A 19786-nucleotide genomic window follows, 5' to 3' on the forward strand; every position below is an offset into this window, starting at 1 on the left:
TTTGAAGTATCCCCAAATGATCCTCTCAATTTCATTGGTGTTTGTTGTGATGTCCCATTTCTGATCTCTAATTTTATTTTTGGGTCTTCTCTCTCTCTGTTTTTGGCTGCACTGGGGTTTGAACTGAGGGTCTTGTTCTTGCTAAGCAGGTGGTCTGCCACTTGAGCCACACCCCAGGTCTCCCTCTTCTTTTTGGCTAGTTTGACTAACGGTTTATCAGTCTTATCTTTTCAAAGAACCAACTTTTTTTTGGTTAGTTTTTTTTTTTTAGTTGATATACTATTTATTTATTAAGTTATTAATATGGACAATCTATTATGCAACATTACAGATGTCTTTCAAATCTTAACAAAGTATAGTCCACTACCCAGCCCAGGAGAAAGACAAAAAACAAGGTCATTCTTGTAAGTGTAGCACAAGCACTCACAATAGTCCCTTATTTGGACATCAGAGGGTATAATTAGTCAAGAGGTTCTTCACTTCATTAGAGTTTTAACTTTCTTGAATTCTAGCTGTTTTAGAGTCAAAAGTCCAACTTAGATTATCCACTGATGTATGGTACCTCGTGTTGGGAGGAGGGGCTCCTGTCACCTCCTTGGCAGCCCTTTCTACTGTTCCACACTCCTTCTGCAGTGGAGCCCGCCCTCCCTTCTAGGCCAGTAGCGGTCAGACTTGGCTATGGGGAGTCACAGGTGGGTCACAGGATGTTCTTTTTTTTTTTTTTTTTTTTTTTGCTTTTAGAAAGTTTGTTTTTATTTTTTTTTTCATTTTTCTTTTATTATTCATATGTGCATACAAGGCTTGGTTCATTTCTCCCCCCTGCCCCCACCCCCTCCCTTACCACCCACTCCACCCCCTCCCGCTCCCCCCCTCAATATCCAGCAGAAACTATTTTGCCCTTATCTCTAATTTTGTTGTAGAGAGAGTATAAGCAATAATAGGAAGGAACAAGGGGTTTTGCTGGTTGAGATAAGGATAGCTATACAGGGCATTGACTCACATTGATTTCCTGTGCGTGGGTGTTACCTTCTAGGTTAATTCTTTTTGATCTCACCTTTTCTCTAGTTCCTGGTCCCCTTTTCCTATTGGCCTCAGTTGCTTTAAGGTATCTGCTTTAGTTTCTCTGTGTTAAGGGCAACAAATGCTAGCTAGTTTTTTAGGTGTCTTACCTATCCTCACCCCTCCCTAGTGTGCTCTCGCTTTTATCATGTGCTCATAGTCCAATCCCCTTGTTGTGTTTGCCCTTGATCTAATGTCCACATATGAGGGAGAACATACGATTTTTGGTCTTTTGAGCCAGGCTAACCTCACTCAGAATGATGTTCTCCAATTCCATCCATTTACCAGCGAATGATAACATTTTGTTCTTCTTCATGGCTGCATAAAATTCCATTGTGTATAGATACCACATTTTCTTAATCCATTCGTCAGTGCTGGGGCATCTTGGCTGTTTCCATAACTTGGCTATTGTGAATAGTGCCGCAATAAACATGGATGTGCAGGTGCCTCTGGAGTAACAGTCTTTTGGGTATATCCCCAAGAGTGGTATTGCTGGATCAAATGGTAGATCGATGTCCAGCTTTTTAAGTAGCCTCCAAATTTTTTTCCAGAGTGGTTGTACTAGTCTACATTCCCACCAGCAGTGTAAGAGGGTTCCTTTTTCCCCGCATCCTCGCCAACACCTGTTGGTGGTGGTGTTGCTGATGATGGCTATTCTAACAGGGGTGAGGTGGAATCTTAGTGTGGTTTTAATTTGCATTTCCTTTACTGCTAGAGATGGTGAGCATTTTTTCATGTGTTTTCTGGCCATTTGAATTTCTTCTTTTGAGAAAGTTCTGTTTAGTTCACATGCCCATTTCTTTATTGGTTCATTAGTTTTGGGAGAATTTAGTTTTTTAAGTTCCCTGTATATTCTGGTTATCAGTCCTTTGTCTGATGTATAATTGGCAAATATTTTCTCCCACTCTGTGGGTGTTCTCTTCAGTTTAGAGACCATTTCTTTTGATGAACAGAAGCTTTTTAGTTTTATGAGGTCCCATTTATCTATGCTATCTCTTAGTTGCTGTGCTGCTGGGGTTTCATTGAGAAAGTTCTTACCTATACCTACTAACTCCAGAGTATTTCCTACTCTTTCTTGTATCAACTTAAGAGTTTGGGGTCTGATATTAAGATCCTTGATCCATTTTGAGTTAATCTTGGTATAGGGTGATATACATGGATCTAGTTTCAGTTTTTTGCAGACTGCTAACCAGTTTTCCCAGCAGTTTTTGTTGAAGAGGCTGCTATTTCTCCATCGTATATTTTTAGCTCCTTTGTCAAAGATAAGTTGCTCATAGTTGTGTGGCTTCATATAATTTTTGTATTATTCTTATAATCTTTATTTCATTAATCTATGCTCTGATCTTTATTATTTCTTTCTGTCTGCTGCTTTTAGTTTTGTCATGTTCTTATTTTTCTGTGAGCTTGGGGTACATCATTAAGTTTATTATTTGGGATCGCTCTGATTTTTTAATGAAGATACCCATAGCTATAAGCTTCCCACTTAGCACTACCTTTGCTATGTTCCAAAGTTTCTGGTAAGCTGTGTTTTCATTTTCACTTGATTCTAGAAATTTTTTTATCCCCCTCTTATTTCTTTGATGACACACTGATCACTCAAGAGTGAATTTTTCAGTGTCCATGCATTTGGGTGTTTTCTGGACTTTCTCTTGTGATTGATTTCTAGTTTCATTCCATTGTGGTCTTATAAAATACAAGAAATTATTTCAATTTTCTTGTTTATGTTAAAACTTACTTTATGTTCTAAGATATAATCTATTTGGGAGAAAGTTCCATGGGCTGCTGAGAAGAATGTGTATTCTTTAGCTTTGGGAGGAATATTCTGTAGATGAGTATTGAGTCCATTTGATCTATAGTGCCAATAAATTCTGATTCCCTGTTGATTTTTTTGTCTGGATAACCTATCTTTTGGTGAGAGTGGTATATTAAATTCACCCAGTATTATTGTATTGGGGTTTATCTGTGCTTTTATGTACAGTAATGTTTGCTTTATGAAATTGGGTGCATCAACATTTGATTCATAGATACTTACAATTATTATCTCCTCCTAATAGACTGTTCCCTATGTTGACATAAAGTGACCTTTGTCTCTTCTAATTTTGCTTCAACACCTACTTTCTCAGATATGAGTATAGCTATTCCTGCTTACATTTATGCTCCATTTGCTTGGAAAATCCTTTTCCATCCTTTCACTCTAATCTTGTCTTTGCTAGCATGGTGCATTGCTCAGAGACAACAAATGGCTGGGTCTTGTTTTTTAATTCAGTCTATGACTTTTAATTAGAGAATGGAGCCCCAATAACATTCAGAGTTATTATTTAAAAGTATGTAGTAATTTCTACCATCTTATCAGCTTTTTGGTGCTAAGCTCTTACCTATTCACCTAGAGAGATTTATTCTTTCTTATATTACATATTTTCATAATTGCGTTTATCTTCCTCTTCTGTATGTTGGATTCCTTTAAGAATCTTCTGCAGTGTTTGTTTAAGTGATTGTGAATTGCTTTTTGGTTTGTCATGGAAGGTTTTTATTTCTCTTTACATTGTGAATGATAGTTTTGCTGTGTACAGTAATATAGTTTGGCATTTATTTTCTTTCAAGGCTTGAAATACACCATTCCATGCCTTCCTTGCCTTTAAGAGTTTCAGTTGAGAATTCAGCTGTTATTCTAATGAATTTGCTTTTACACTTCAGTACTCTTTCTTTCTTCTTTATACCTAATGTCTTAACTATGATGACATAGGGAAGTTTCTTTACTCTTTTTGTGTTTTTGTAGTCTTAAAAGTGTCCTGGGCCTGGGAGACCAGCTCTTTCTCAAGATTTGGGAAATTTTCTGCTATTATTTTATAGAATATTTTTCATTGCCTTTAGTTTACACCTTTTCTCCTTCTTCTATGGCCATGATTTGTAGGTTTGTTCTTTTTTTTAATGGTCTACAGAGATCTTATTTGTTCCTTTCATACTGCAGGTTTTTTCTCTATCATCATGTGTATGTTCTGACACATTTACCTTGTCTTCAAGCCCTGATAGGCTGTCTTCAGTTCATCCAGTCTACTGAGGAGCCTTTCTCTTTTTTACATTTTTCTTTTGTATTATCATGTTATTGTTGTACTGGGAGTACAATGTGACATTTACAAACGTTCTTACAATATATCATAGTTGTATTCACCCCCCACTATTTTTCTCCTTTATTCTCCCCTCCCTCCATTCTTGGAATAGTTTCAACAGGTCTCATCTTTCCATTTTCATGCATGAGTACATAATATTTCCACCATATTCATCCTCTTACACCCTTCAATCATGTTTTGTTATTTGGTTTTTTGTTTTGTTTTGTTTTGTTTTTATTATTCATATATGCATACAAGGCTTGGGTCATTTCTCCCCCCTGCCCCCACCATCTCCCTTACCACCGACTCTGCCCCCTCCTTCTCTCCCCCACCCCTTCAATACCCAGCAGAAACTATTTTGCCCTATTTCTAATTTTGTTGTAGAGAGAGTATAAGCAATAATAGGAAGGAACAAGGGGTTTTGCTGGTTGAGATAAGGATAGCTATACAGGGCATTGACTCACATTGGTTTCCTGTGCGTGGGTGTTACCTTCTAGGTTAATTCTTTTTGATCTCACCTTTTCTCTAGTTCCTGGTCCCCTTTTCCTATTGGCCTCAGTTGCTTTAAGGTATCTGCTTTAGTTTCTCTGTGTTAAGGGCAACAAATGCTAGCTAGTTTTTTAGGTGTCTTACCTATCCTCACCCCTCCCTAGTGTGCTCTCGCTTTTATCATGTGCTCATAGTCCAATCCCCTTGTTGTGTTTGCCCTTGATCTAATGTCCACATATGAGGGAGAACATACGATTTTTGGTCTTTTGAGCCAGGCTAACCTCACTCAGAATGATGTTCTCCAATTCCATCCATTTACCAGCGAATGATAACATTTCGTTCTTCTTCATGGCTGCATAAAATTCCATTGTGTATAGATACCACATTTTCTTAATCCATTCGTCAGTGCTGGGGCATCTTGGCTGTTTCCATAACTTGGCTATTGTGAATAGTGCCGCAGTAAACATGGATGTGCAGGTGCCTCTGGAGTAACAGTCTTTTGGGTATATCCCCAAGAGTGGTATTGCTGGATCAAATGGTAGATCGATGTCCAGCTTTTTAAGTAGCCTCCAAATTTTTTTCCAGAGTGGTTGTACTAGTCTACATTCCCACCAACAGTGTAAAAGGGTTCTTTTTTCCCCGCATCCTCGCCAACACCTGTTGGTGGTGGTGTTGCTGATGATGGCTATTCTAACAGGGGTGAGGTGGAATCTTAGTGTGGTTTTAATTTGCATTTCCTTTATTGCTAGAGATGGTGAGCATTTTTTCATGTGTTTTCTGGCCATTTGAATTTCTTCTTTTGAGAAAGTTCTGTTTAGTTCACATGCCCATTTCTTTATTGGTTCATTAGTTTTGGGAGAATTTAGTTTTTTAAGTTCCCTGTATATTCTGGTTATCAGAATATCCACATATGAGGGAGAATCCCCTTGTTGTGTTTGCCCTTGATCTAATGTCCACATATGAGGGAGAACATATGATTTTTGTTCTTTTGGGCCAGGCTAACCTCACTCAGAATGATGTTCTCCAATTCCATCCATTTACCAGCGAATGATAACATTTTGTTCTTCTTCATGGCTGCATAAAATTCCATTGTGTATAGATACCACATTTTCTTAATCCATTCGTCAATGGTGGGGCATCCTGGCTTTTTCCATAACTTGGCTATTGTGAATAATGCTGCAATAAACATGGGTGTGCAGGTGCCTCTGGAGTAACCTGTGTCACAGTCTTTTGGGTATATCCAAACAAATAATAATAAACAAATAATAGTTTTTCATTTCCAGAATTTCAATCTCATTTTTTTCAGAATTTCTGTATCTGTATGGAATTCCTCTTTCATGGCCTACATCGTCTTTTTCATTTCATTCATCTTTTTAAATGTTTTCTAGGAATTTGTTCATTTATACCTGTCCTTTTTAATTTTCCCTGATCATTCTTATAATCATTTCTTTTTAATTCTTGATTGAAATTTCATCTACTTCACTGCCATTGCTATTTGTTTCTATAGAGTAGTTGAATTTTAGAGAAGTCATATTGCCTTGATTTTTCATGTTTCTTGCCTTTCTGTATTCAGATTTGCAGATCTAAAACCAAGTCATTGGTTGGAAATGTTAATCCCCTGTGGTCTTTCAGTTGAAATACTCTCAATGTTTAAGCAGGACAGTATAGTGTCCAGATTGAGGTGTGATTTATCATAATGGAACTCTGTGTATGGCTCAGAAGCCAAGCATTTACCCAATCCCAAGCACTCCTCAGATCAAAGTAATCTAGCTGAGTCTCACAGAAACACCAGTTATCCAATACTGGGCTACTTTCACAATAGAAGTTTCCCTTCTTTTTGTACTGGGAGCTGCTGCTGGCTTCAGGGGGCTTTATAACTTGTTGGCTGGGCAGGTTCTGACTTTTTCTACAAACTCACCAGTTTGTTAATATTTAAGCTTCAGAGTAACCCCCAAATCAATCAGAGAGTGAAAGGAGCAAACAGAGCACTAAGTTCTGTACTGGCTAGGAGAGAATTGAGATCCTCGTTGCTCTTTCTGCTTGTGGTGAGGAGGAAACTATGATCTCATGAATCAGAGGGTCTGGATTTAAGACCCTCAACCCAGCCTGGCATCTAACATATTCCAGGATGTAGTTCAAAGTGGCAGACCTCAGTGCTTACAGATCCTGCCTATCAGTTCACCTTCTTGTACAGAGAAGAATGAAGAAATTATATGCATTGGCAGGCCTGGGCTGGGGGCCCTTGAACTTGCTTGGCAACAGACACATGCCAGTGTGTAGCTCCTGATGGCAAGCCTCAGTGCTTTCAGACCCTGCTCAGCAGTCAGAGGGCAGGGATAGTAGGGGAAGAGCTGAGGAAATCATGTGACACAGAGACCTAAGATGTGGGCCCTTAGATTCACCTAGCAACAAGCACATGCCAGGATACAGTTCCTAAGGGAAGGTCTCAACACTTTCAGGACCTGCCCAACACTTAGCATCCTAGTTGGGAGAAGTAGACTGTGGGTATCAGGTGATTCAACAGTCAATACACTCAGCCAGGAGGCAGGCCATAGAGTCCAAATATTATACCAGCCACAGGACTCAATGTTTTGTTTCTGCCACTCTCCTCTGGGAAGACAGGGCCTTTAACTACCATGCCCTTCACTACTAGAGTGCCCTATTGTCAGACCCTCTCCTTCTGCATGACCACCTCTCCTGGCTATCTCCTCCCTGACACTATGGCAGGGTGTCACAAGACTCCCTGAGCCAGGTTTGCTTATTGATTTTGAGTCCCCAAATATCACAGTATCAAACAATAGGCCCTCTTTTGAGATGACATCTTGCTACAGTCCTCCAAGATAAAGAGAAAAACAAAATTCTTTCTTCATGGAGGCTAGACTTCCAACCCAGAACAGTTACTGCCAAACCAAATCCAACATTGGGTTTAAGGTTTGCAGGAAGTATGAGCTTATTTTACAGCTAGAATTGCCAGTCTGTTCCAAGGATTTTATGGGTTAGGTTATCTTGTAATTATAGCTTCAGTTTCCCCTCTTCCTCCCAGTGATACAGTTATTTTTTGGTGTGGTTTGGTTGATTGTTTGGAGCAGTACTAGGATTTGAACTCAGAGCTTCACATTTGCTAGGCAGGTGTTCTACCAATTGAGCCACACCTACAGATTGACAGTTATATGTTTTTATTATTATTATTCATACGTGCATACAATGTTTGGGTCATTTCTCCTCCCATCCCCCACTCCCTCCCTTACTCCCCCACCCCCTCACTCTCCCCCCCATCCACTCACTACCCGGCAGAAACTATTTTGCCTTTATCTCTAATTTTGTTGAAGAGAGAGTATAAGCAATAATAGGAAGAACCAAGGGTTTTTGCTAGGGGAGATAAGGATAGCTATAGAGGGAGTTGACTCGCATTGATTTCCTGTGCATGTGTGTTACCTTCCAAGTTAATTCATCCTGAACTAACTTTTTCTCTAGTTCCTGGTCCCCTTCTCCTATTGGCCTCAGTTGCTTTAAAGTATCTGCTTTAGTTTCTCTGCGTTGAGGGCAACAAATGCTAGCTAGTTTTTCAGGTGTCTTACCTATCCTCATACCTCCCTTGTATGCTCTTGCTTTATTATGTGATCAAAGTCCAGTTCCCTTGTTGTGTTTGCCCTTGATCTAATGTCCGCATATGAGGGAGAACATATGATTTTTGGTCTTTTGGGCCAGGCTAACCTCACTCAGAATTATGTTCTCCAATTCCATCCATTTACCACCGAATGATAACATTTCATTCTCCTTCATAGCTGCATAAAATTCCACTGTGTATAAATACCACATTTTCTTAATCCATTCATCAGTAATGGGGCATCTTGACTGTTTCCATAACTTGGCTATTGTGAATAGTGCTGCCATAAACATGGGTGTGCAGGTGCCTCTGGAGTAACCTGTGTCACATTCTTTCGGGTATATCCCCAAGAGTGATATTGCTGGATCAAATGGTAGATCAATGTTTAGCTTTTTAAGTAGCCTCCAAAATTTTTCCAGAGTGGTTGTACTAGTTTACATTCCCACCAGCAGTCTAAGAGGGTTCCTTTTTCACCGCATCTAGGCCAACACCTGTTGTTTGTGGTGTTGCTAGTGATGGCTATTCTAACGGGTGAGGTGGAATCTTAGTGTGGTTTTAATTGGCATTTCCTTTATTGCTAGAGATGGTGAGCATTTTTTCATGTGTTTTTTGGCCATTTGAATTTCTTCGTTTGAGAAAGTTTTGTTTAGTTCACTTGCCTATTTCTTTATTGGTTCATTAATTTGGGAAGAATTTAGTTTTTTAAGTTCCCTGTACATTCTGGTTATCAGTCCTTTGTCTGATGTGTAGCTGGCAAATATTTTCTCCCACTCTGGGTGTTCTCTTCAGTTTAGAGACTATTTCTTTTGTTGAGCAGAAGCTTTTTAGTTTTATGAGGTCCCATTTATCTATGCTGTCTCTTAGTTGCTGTGCTGCTGGGGTTTCATTGAGAAAGTTCTTACCTATACCTACTAACTCCAGAGTATTTCCTACTCTTTCTTGTATCAACTTAAGAGTTTGGGGTCTGATATTAAGATCCTTGATCCATTTTGAGTTAATCTTGGTATAGGGTGATATACATGGATCTAGTTTCAGTTTTTTGCAGACTGCTAACCAGTTTTCCCAGCAGTAGCTTTTGTTGAAGAGGCTGTCTTTTCTCCATCTTATATTTTTAGCGCTTTGTCAAAGACAAGTTGGTTATAGTTGTGTGGCTTCGTATCTGGGTCCTCTATTCTGTTCCACTGGTCTTCATGTCTGTTTTTGTGCCAGTACCATGCTGTTTCTATTGTTATTGCTTTGTAATATAGTTTGAAGTCAGGTGTCGTGATACCTCCAGCATTGTTCTTTTGACTGAGTATTGCCTTGGCTATTCGTGGCCTCTTGTGTTTCCATATAAATTTAATGGTAGATTTTTCAATCTCTTTAATGAATGTCATTGGAATTTTGATAGGAATGGCATTAAACATGTAGATTACTTTTGGGAGTGTAGACATTTTTACTATGTTGATTCTACCAATCCATGAGCATGAGAGATCTCTCCACTTTCTATAGTCTTCCTCAATATCTTTCTTCAGAAGTTTATAGTTTTCCTTGTAGAGGTCGTTCACATCCTTTGTTAGGTTTACACCTAGGTATTTGATTTTTTTTGAGGCTATTGTAAATGGAATTGTTTTCATATATTCTTTCTCAGTTTGTTCATTATTAATGTATAGAAATGCTAATGATTTTTCTATGTTGATTTTGATAGTTATATCTTAATCTGTCTTTTTTTCTTTGTGTGTATATCTGTGTGTCACTTCCTTTATTATTCCCTAAAAACATAATTAAACCATGATGTCAGTTTTGTACTTTCACTTAGGAAAGAATTTCTTTCTATTCATTAGAAAGCCATTTTAGCATTTAAAAATCAATCTGATAAGTTTTCCTTCATAAAATATGAATATTCTTCCAGCAAAGATAGTGAATGAGCTAGCTATCCATCTCTGCATGAAAACCTTGACCTTCTGCTCTACTAGAATGTCTGCCAATAAGAAAGTTTCACTAGACCCTTCAAACAACTATCATTGTCACATTGGATCAGGAGTCACTCACATTTTGTGCTCAGTGCCAGTTATGAATCTCTTGTTTTAATTTAAAGTTTGCCTTATCTGATGACACATCTGTGCAAGCTGTAGGAAGTGAATGAGATGTGTGCAATAATGCTGTCAGATTATTGAACTGAAAGCAGCTTGCTATCATAATCAACCCTACATTAATGTTACTTGAAAGCGTAAAACCATAGATTATAGAATTGAGCTCTTGTGTGTCAAAGTGCAGTGATCCTAGGCATAGAGAACTCTTTCCCTTAAATTTGGCCCTGAGAAGTTTTTGATCTGCCTCATTCTTTTTTTTTTTTTCAAAATATCTCATCCTTTTTTTTTTATTTTATTATTCATATGTGCATACAAGGCTTGGGTTATTTCTCCCCCATGCCCCCACCCCCTCCCTTACCACCCACTCCACCCCCTCCCTCTCCCTCCTACCCCCTCAATACCCAGCAGAAACTATTTTGCCCTTATTTCTAATTTTGTTATAGAGAGAGTATAAGCCATAATAGGAAGGAACAAGGGTTTTTCCTGGTTGATAGCTATAGAGGGAGTTGACTCACATTAATTACCTGTGCGTGTGTGTTACCTTCTAGGTTAATTCTTTTTGATCTAACCTTTTCTCTAGTTCCTGGTCCCCTTATCCTATTGGCCTCAGTTGGTTTTAAGGTATCTGCTTTAGTTTCTCTGCATTAAGGGCAACAAATGCTAGCTAATTTTTTAGGTGTCTTACCTATCCTCACCCCTCCCTTGTGTGCTCTTGCTTTTATCATGTGCTCAAAGTCCAATCCCATTGTTGTGTTTGCCCTTGATCTAATATCCACATATGAGGGAGAACATACGATGTTTGGTCTTTTGGGCCAGGCTAACCTCACTCAGAATGATGTTCTCCAATTCCATCCATTTACCAGCGAATGATAACATTTCGTTCTTCTTCATGGCTGCATAAAATTCCCTTGTGTATAGATACCACATTTTCTTAATCCATTCGTCAGTGGTGGGACATCTTGGCTGTTTCCATAACTTGGCTATTGTGAATAGTGCCACAGATCTGCCTCATTCTTGACCAAGCACAATGAAAAGTGATGGCTTATTTCTAAATTCTTATGTCAAAGGAACAGCATTGGTTCCCAAGCACCACTATACATTTTTTTAGATTTACCTCTGATATAAGGATTTATATTGGGTCTCAAAGCCATCAATGCAAGCTGACTGAGCAGCTCAAGTGATTAGCACCTGCCTAGCAAATGTGAGACCCTGAGTTCAAACCCCCAATACTACCAACATAAAAAAACCACCAATGCATCCATCTCGGTAGCAGATCTGTCAATAATCAAAGCAATCTTTAGTGACAAAAAGAAGTGCCAGGGCTCAAGTTCAACCCATTCATCAGCTGAAGGACCAAATGCCTCCATAATAGGACCAGTGGGACTTTTGTATAATTTTGTTTACTACAGGATCATAGAAAAGGCAAGCTTTTGGGCAAAATTTGTACAAGCAAGTGTACACCTGAGAAAATAAAGGAACAGAGATACATGAATAATAATATCCCATTTTGATTATAAAAAGTGTTCAAAAATTTCACAATGATATAACTTTCTTCTAATGAGTTAATTTGTGTTTCATAGAAGTAAAATATCCTGTTGAGACGATTCCCAAATCTTTTTTCTCCTCCCTGTCTATCCTGGTTACAATATACTTATTGACTGACATATCCTACCTGACAGTTTTGACACCCCAAGAAATCATCTCCTTGGGTATGATGTGCATAAACAAGGGGAAAATAGTCATACCACCATACTCAGAATGACTGGGAACTCCTATATAGTACAGATTTGTTTGAAATGCCCACAGTAATGAAAACATAATCTCTTCATGCTTTGGTCTTTCTTTACAAAGAATCTAAGGAAAAATAATGATCTAAACTATAAATGAAAAATAAACATATACTAAGTGTAAGTTCTAACAACAGAAGAATGTGAATACTAGATACTCAAGAAACTGAGATCAGAAGGATCAAGGTTCAAGGCCAGTCCAGGCAAAAAGTTTGTGAGACCCTCCCCATCTCAACCAATAAAAAAGTGGCCATTTTAACATACGGCTGTCATTCCAGCTATGCAGGAAGCATAAACAGTATGATCATGGTTCAAGCTGACCCAGCAAAAATATGAGACCTTATTTGAAAAATAACTAAAAGCAAAAAAAAAGGCCTGGGGGGGTATAGTTCAAGTGATAGAGCCCCTGACTAGCAAGTGCAAGGCCCTAAGTTTAAACCCTGTTACCGCTAAAAACATGGAAGAGGAAGAAGGAATTGAAAAATGATGAGGAGAAACATGATCAAACAAGGCAAGAAAGCAAGGAGGAAGTACTTTGTTTAGATGTATCATACTTTAGGGTATACCCACATACCTATGGTCAAAATAACTGTTAAAATAAACCAGACAACCTTCATTTCTTAGATGAGGAAATTGGAGCTCAGAGAAGTTAAGCAATGTATTCATTGGCATCCATCTACAATCAATCATACTCTTCTCATTATAAAAAAAATTACCGCTTTTCTAATATATTGCTAATAATTGCTTGTAAATGTGACAGCAAGTTGTAAAATCTAGTATTCAAAAGTACTCTTCACAGTTCCACTAAGTATGATATTCAAAGTCTCAGAGTAATTGATTAAAAACAACATTCAAATCAAGGTTGTCTGATTCTAAAACCCATTTATAAACCATCATGCTAAAATGCTATATTCATGTAAACCAGATCAAAGCATTACCACCTCCATTAGGCCTTATTAGCAATGCAAAAGTATCAATAAATACATGCAATAAACAAGTCTTATTAATATATAGAATCACGTGACACATACCTACAGACATGAACAGATAGACATTTAAATTTTCAATTTAGTTTAAAAAGGACAAAACAGCATTTGAAGTTTATCAGAAAAAAATCAGAAAAAATACACTTTTTTAAAAATTAGCTACTGTTGAAAATATATAAATACAGTTATCTGGAAAAACAAGAAACTAAAAAAGATTCTGAGAAAAGCCTAAATAGTACAACAGCAAAAACACAAATTACAAAGGCAGTGGTTATCCAGATATACTCAGAGGTATATTTCTCTCTACCAACAGAGGATTATATAACATAGTACAAAATCTGAAAAGTTGGCTTTATACATCTTTTCTGAGACTTGCAATAATTGATTAAAAAACTGAAACACAAACATAAGTTGCAAAATGTAAGCAAAAACTTGTTACCATTGTATCTTCCCAATATAAAATGTCACAATAATACTGAAATATCCTAAAGGAAATTAACTATCAAAATGAGGGGAGGAATTACAATTTATGTTTTAAATCAGTCAACAAGTTCTGTGAAAATTTACCTTATTAACATTTGTCCAAGTATTTTCTCCCAGTCATTCCCACTCCTTGTGCCTTCGTCCATGCTCCACTTTTCTTACCTTCATTTTTCTCACAATTACCTCCTATTTACACACTACCTCCAATCCAAGCTTCCTCTGTTTCTATGGGTTATTTCACAGAACACAAATCCAATGAGGTCACATTCCTGCTTAAATTCTCCATTGTCTTGTTCTTCATCTCTTCCCAGTCTCACTCATATCTGCTTCAACCACAACACGATCACCTCAATGCCACATGTTTTCAAATCAAATATCCACTTCCCAGCTGACCATAGCCAGGTCAGAACAAGATCTCATTCAAACCCCACTTTCTATCCTCTTTGATATCATCTTCCTGCACACAGACACATCACCCTTTCAAAATAACATGCCATTTCCTGAATAGACACTATCATCTCTGCATCCCCCACAATGCTACCTGGATGCTCTCAGCCTGATTTAGATGCTTGCATCTTGCTTGATGGTAAGATTGATTCTAATGTCAATATTCCTTGATCCCAAGTGCCTTCCAAAACCTGTACAAATATAGTCCTGAAGCGTTTGAGCTGCAGCTTAAAATCATGAAATTGAGTAGAGTGAACAAACTCAAAATTAGATAGTAATGGCATCTCTGTAGATTTTAACATTGACAACACAACTACTAAGTTATTTCAGTTTTTGATCAGTGATACCTAGAAAAACAAAGCTTAACACTTTTAATTTTCAAATATACAGAGGCAAACTTGTAGGTCTCTCAGTACTTGAGATAAAAATAATCAAACTATTAATTCAACAAATGGCCATTGGAAAGATACTATCATGTCCTGCATTGCAAGAAAACACAGCTGTATCATATAATTTTAATTCCATTTTAATTACAATCAATATTTAGTGCATAATTAAGAGCAATTTGTAGTATATTTTATAAATTAAACATAATTTCTTATGTTTCTCATGTCATTTGTCTTAGTTAAAAATGTATTATCTACCCTTACTGAATATCTTCCCTCTTTTGTTTTTATTTTGTAATAGTTTTAGTGACTATATTATTATTCTATTGCTATCTAATCTTCTGAAATCTAATGGCTTAAAATAACCATTTATTTTTCTCACAATTCTTCAGTTTGGCAACTTGGAATAAGTTCAGAGCAGTTCTGATCTCTACTGAGGTCATTAATATCTCTACAGAATTTTGTGCTTTGGAAAACCAATGACCCTGAGGCTAGCCATGTACTTTGGGGTCTCACATAGTGGTTGATTCAACTCCTTTCAGAAGCAAATAACAAAACAAGATTATATTTGTAATGAATGAATTAGGGCAAATGCTTATGTTGGAGAAAACAGTAAGTAAGTAAAACAAGGCTGTGAGAGTCATGGGGTCCACAGTTAGTAGAGGTTGTCTTGACTCTTCCTCTAAGAGTAGGCTGGGTTTGTTAACATAGCACATAGGCACTGTACCAATCAAGAGAGCGAGCATAACTCTGCAGACTTCTCAAGGAGTAGGCTCACAGCTGGCCAACAACCATTTCCAATGAATTTTACTGCACAAAACAGACCAAACAGATTCAAGGACTAAATAAAGAGAATCCCTCTCTTAAAAGGAGCTGCAAGTCACATTATAAAATGTGTGGATGCAGGAAGAAGTAGAGAATTGTTACCATATTTACAATCAAGCAAAAGTGACTCATTCCCTTCCATGCAATGGGTCATTTCTTTGGGGATTTCAACTGCAATATTGCATGCTACTTCTTCTGGAATACTTTCAACATCAAGGATATTCTACTCTATAAGCCAAGAAGGACAATTACCTTTGATCTATTCTACGCTAAATGAACACTCTTGTCCAGTTGTAGCTATTACCCAATTATCATTTTATCTTCTATTGCTATAATACTTTCAAACTTAATCTATTTAATAAAATATATGGAACTAGAATCCTGCTTAAAAGATGGGCTAAATATGATAGCTTTACTTAAACTAAGGTACCAGGATCCAGATCTACCTAGACCTTATAAGGTAAATCAATGTTTAAATGTCATTATTAAATTTCCATTCTCTTTATATAGTTAAAATTTGTTTAAACTGTGAAATGCTTCTACCCAATCATGAGCACAATGTATGAAATATAGGATTTGTGCCTCCATTGCGATATGGAACACTTTTGGCTTGATTTTTATGGTGTAAAAGATCAAAACTGACTCTTCGAAAAGAAGATAGATATCATCTCCATCATCTTTCAGGAGCTAGGTGACAATTCTTTAGGGGAGAAAGAATTGTCCCTACTCAAAAGTATCTACCCAGCTCACAACAAAACATACATGACATAGCCTTTTCCCTCATGTCCTTAATAGAGGCTTTATTTCCTACAAGAAGATTTTAATCAATGCCTCAGCTTGGATGACTTTGAAGTTGAAATTGACTATTAAGACAGAATCACTATCTTAAGATTCTAGGGGGCCTTTGTACAATTTTTTTTTCTTTTTAATACTGGGAATTGAGTTCATGACTTCATACAGACTAGGAAAGTGTTTTATCAATGTATTTTACACTTGAACCATATTCCCAACCATTACAAAACATTTTTAAATATTCCCTCCACCAGGAAGACACAGTCCCATGCCCAGGCATAAAGCCTGGTGAGAAGAGCACAAGCTGGATGTCTTCCACTATTTGCCCCACTATTTCAGTGCATTTGTATGTAGAGAGTACTACACAGCAAGCAAATGCAACAGACCTAAAATAAGACTCTTGTTCAAAAAGACCATTAAAAGCTGGGTAGCCGTGTCTTATACCTATAATCCTAGCTACTCAGGTGGCAGAGATAAGGAAGATAGGTAAGCAAGGCAAACAGTTTTTGAGAACCTATCTCGAAAATACCCAATGCCAAAAAAGGGGCAGAGGCTGGCAGAATGGCTCAAGTGGTAGACCACTTGCCTAGCAAATATGAGGCCCTGAGTTCAAACACCACTACTGCCAAAAAAAAAAAAAAGAACGTTACAACAGCAGCAGAGAAAGTAAGTACAAGTGAGTAATAAGTAAATGCAAGGCCAAGCAGCTGATGTGTATTCTTTTATAAGCCCACTGTGTTTAAGACAGTTTTAGGGTTCACATTGACTACCCTAAGTAAAAAGAGCATTCCTGAAATTGGAACCAGGTATTCTGGTATCAGAAAATTATATGTATATAGTGATGAGTCTTTGTTTTGTAAAGAACTCATTGGGAAAAACTTTTCTGAACTTAGCATTAAGAATTACTTGGAACACTCCTAAATAACTGATTTATGTATATCTTGTAATGGCTTACTTTCTGAATCTACAGAGGGCTTTGTAGCCTGCATTAATGTAAACAAATTTATGTCTTATCCATGTCTATTTCCATCATTTCTTTCTCATTTTCAGTTATTTCTTTTCATATAATATAAGCCATACCTAAGAATATGTTATAAATTCTAGGAGTTTCCATGGTCTTTGTTTTATGCTTTAATTCTCTTATAAATATAATCAAGGTGGCCCATTAAAGATACTTCTTGGTTATCAAGATGATGTGGAAAGTAAAATGAGAATCCCACAATTCATACCAGCGATTATAACAAGCTTTTGAATGAGCTTACTGAAATTCAACTTCTCAGGCTCAACCCTAGGGATTCTGATTCAGTCCCCATTGAACCATAGAAATATGTATTAATATTGATTATCTTGGGGAGTCATATACAAAGACATTCACTGATCATATTTTAAAACAATAGCCTACACCTTCAATTTTTCTTTTCCCAAAAAATGGCTTCCTCTTTAATCATTACCCTTTCTGAAAAGAGCGAATGATGATAGATGGCAGTGATAACCTGCTGCGTTTCAGGCACTCATCTAGTCAGTTCAGGAAAATAAGGTCCCATCTATTCATAGTGTATTTTATTAGCCTTACAGCACAGTAAGAAATGGAATGTATAAAACTGTTACAAAGTGAATTAAGAAGTGCCATTTTGTTAAGAACATTTTCCTGAAGTGTAATGAATGTGATTCTAAGAAAAACTCTAAAGATGAAGATTATATCAGACACCACTTTTCAAACGAATAATCTGATGTCCGTTAATTAGCCCATGGTTATACTGCTGGATAGTGACAGCCAGCTACATGGAAAAGAATCTTTATCTGTCCTAAATATCTAAAATAGTAAGTGGTTCATCGAAGTAATTCAGTGAGTATTTCTGGAAAGACTGAAAGATTAATTTGGTAATTAGTAATTCTTTTATTTCCTATCATAGTTGTCTGACTCTAATTTTCTACAATTTCCATTATTTGATGGTGCTGCTCTAGGGTAAATTGGTACACTCTATGTTGTGGTTTGAATATGAAATGGTGCCTACATACTCATGTCTTGAAATCTAGATCTTCAGCTAGTAGCACTATTTTGGGAGTTGCTGGAAATGTTAGGAGGTGGGGCCTACCTGGAGGAAGTAGACAACTGGGATTATTTCCTTGCCACTACACCTTGCCCTGGCCTCTTCCAGTATCTCTATTTCTCTCTCCTCTCTCCTTCCTGATCACCATGGTGTGAGCCACTCTGCTGTGTCACATCCTTCTTACCATGATGGTCTGCAACCTCTGAAATCATAAGCCAAAATAAATAATTACTCCCTTTATGTGGTTTTTCTCTGGTATTTGTCATAGGGATAGGAAAAGTAACCAATACACAATACTTTTAAGCAGTAATATGAAAAAAATACTGCAGTTATGATACAGCTGGGTCTCCTAATTCCCAAACTGAAGAATGTTTCAAGCCTAATATTTGAAAAACATTTCTAATGTTTGATTTATGCCAATGATGTCATAACTTTTCCTGTGCTGGAAAATAAATCACTGACCTTAGTGAATGAATGGCACAATCTGATGAATAGAAGAGCAAATCATGTAAACTATAGAGTGAATACACAAATGCAGTTCCACTGTTTTGTCATTGTTCAGTCCACAATGAACTTATTGCCATAACACTGAGACCGTCCCTCTAAATAAATTTGAAATTTTTATTTGCAGTTATCGTCTCTCTGTTCTAGAACATTTATGACATTCTTGTATTTCATAGAAATTTTTAGAACAAAGCCATCACTAATCTTAATTTTCTTTTTACTTTCAGGTGTGGCTGCCATTTGTATTTGCATCTTTAGCATCATCTTTGCTTCTAATTTTTGTACCAGTGATTCATTCTCCTAATACAGAGCATATCTGTCAGATTATGTTTCTTTGCTGTGGACTTCTGTGCTACTGGCTTCATATTCACCTTAATCAATATTCTGTTTATTTTGACAAAATTACATGCTATTGACAACTGTTGGTTAACATTTCACAATCTACAGAAAATGATAAATGTATTTCGGATGAGAAAAACTGATAGTTGAGAAATATGTTTTAAATTTTAAAAACTTTAATATGTAAAATTGTAGTAAATGAATACATTTGGTAAGACTGGGGTTTGAACTCAATGATTATCTTTATTTTAAAATGCATATACTCATAAACACAAAGCTTCCCATTTACTGCATACCTCAGACTATATAGAACAAACTGACTCTCTGAGCTACATAATTTTTTGAACCAAAAGAAATGTGCTTAGGGCTCCAAACTCAAAGTAATGATAAGAAGATATAAAATTTAATTTCATCACACTGTATCACATAACATATATACCTATTATTCATTAATCAAAATTTTTAATGTATGTGAAATAGAAATATTGACAATCCTGATTTGAGCATTACCTAATGTATACATATATCAAATAATCACATTATATGCCATAAACTGGTACAATAAAACAATAACTTTAAAATTCCAAAAGGATACATAGTACCTATCTTTATAATTCAAGTTCTTTTGTTTGTCATGAGAGCTTAGTTCAATTTCTTTCTCAACACTTTCCTACAGTTCAAAAAGTTTTTTAATTTTTAAATTTTAGTTTGATTTTTGATAATAATATGAGGCAAGAGCTGGTGAAGTAGCTCAAGTGGCAGAGTGCCTACCTAGCAAGCATGAGGCTCTGAAATCAAACACCAGTACCACAATAATAATAATAACAATAATAATAATAATAATACAAGGTG

At 36.8% G+C, this 19786-nt stretch overlaps 2 pseudogenes; both read left to right on the forward strand.

The window, feature by feature from the left end:
- LOC109680471 (solute carrier family 7 member 12-like) overlaps positions 1 to 12096 on the forward strand; it is a 63311-nt pseudogene extending 51215 nt beyond the window's left edge.
- Positions 12097 to 14124: 2028 nt separating this feature from the next.
- Positions 14125 to 19077, forward strand: LOC141421446 (solute carrier family 7 member 12-like; annotated as a pseudogene).
- Positions 19078 to 19786: the final 709 nt, after the last annotated feature.

Source organism: Castor canadensis, chromosome 3 (assembly GCF_047511655.1).
Source record: "Castor canadensis chromosome 3, mCasCan1.hap1v2, whole genome shotgun sequence".
Classification (NCBI taxonomy): Eukaryota; Metazoa; Chordata; class Mammalia; order Rodentia; family Castoridae; genus Castor; species Castor canadensis.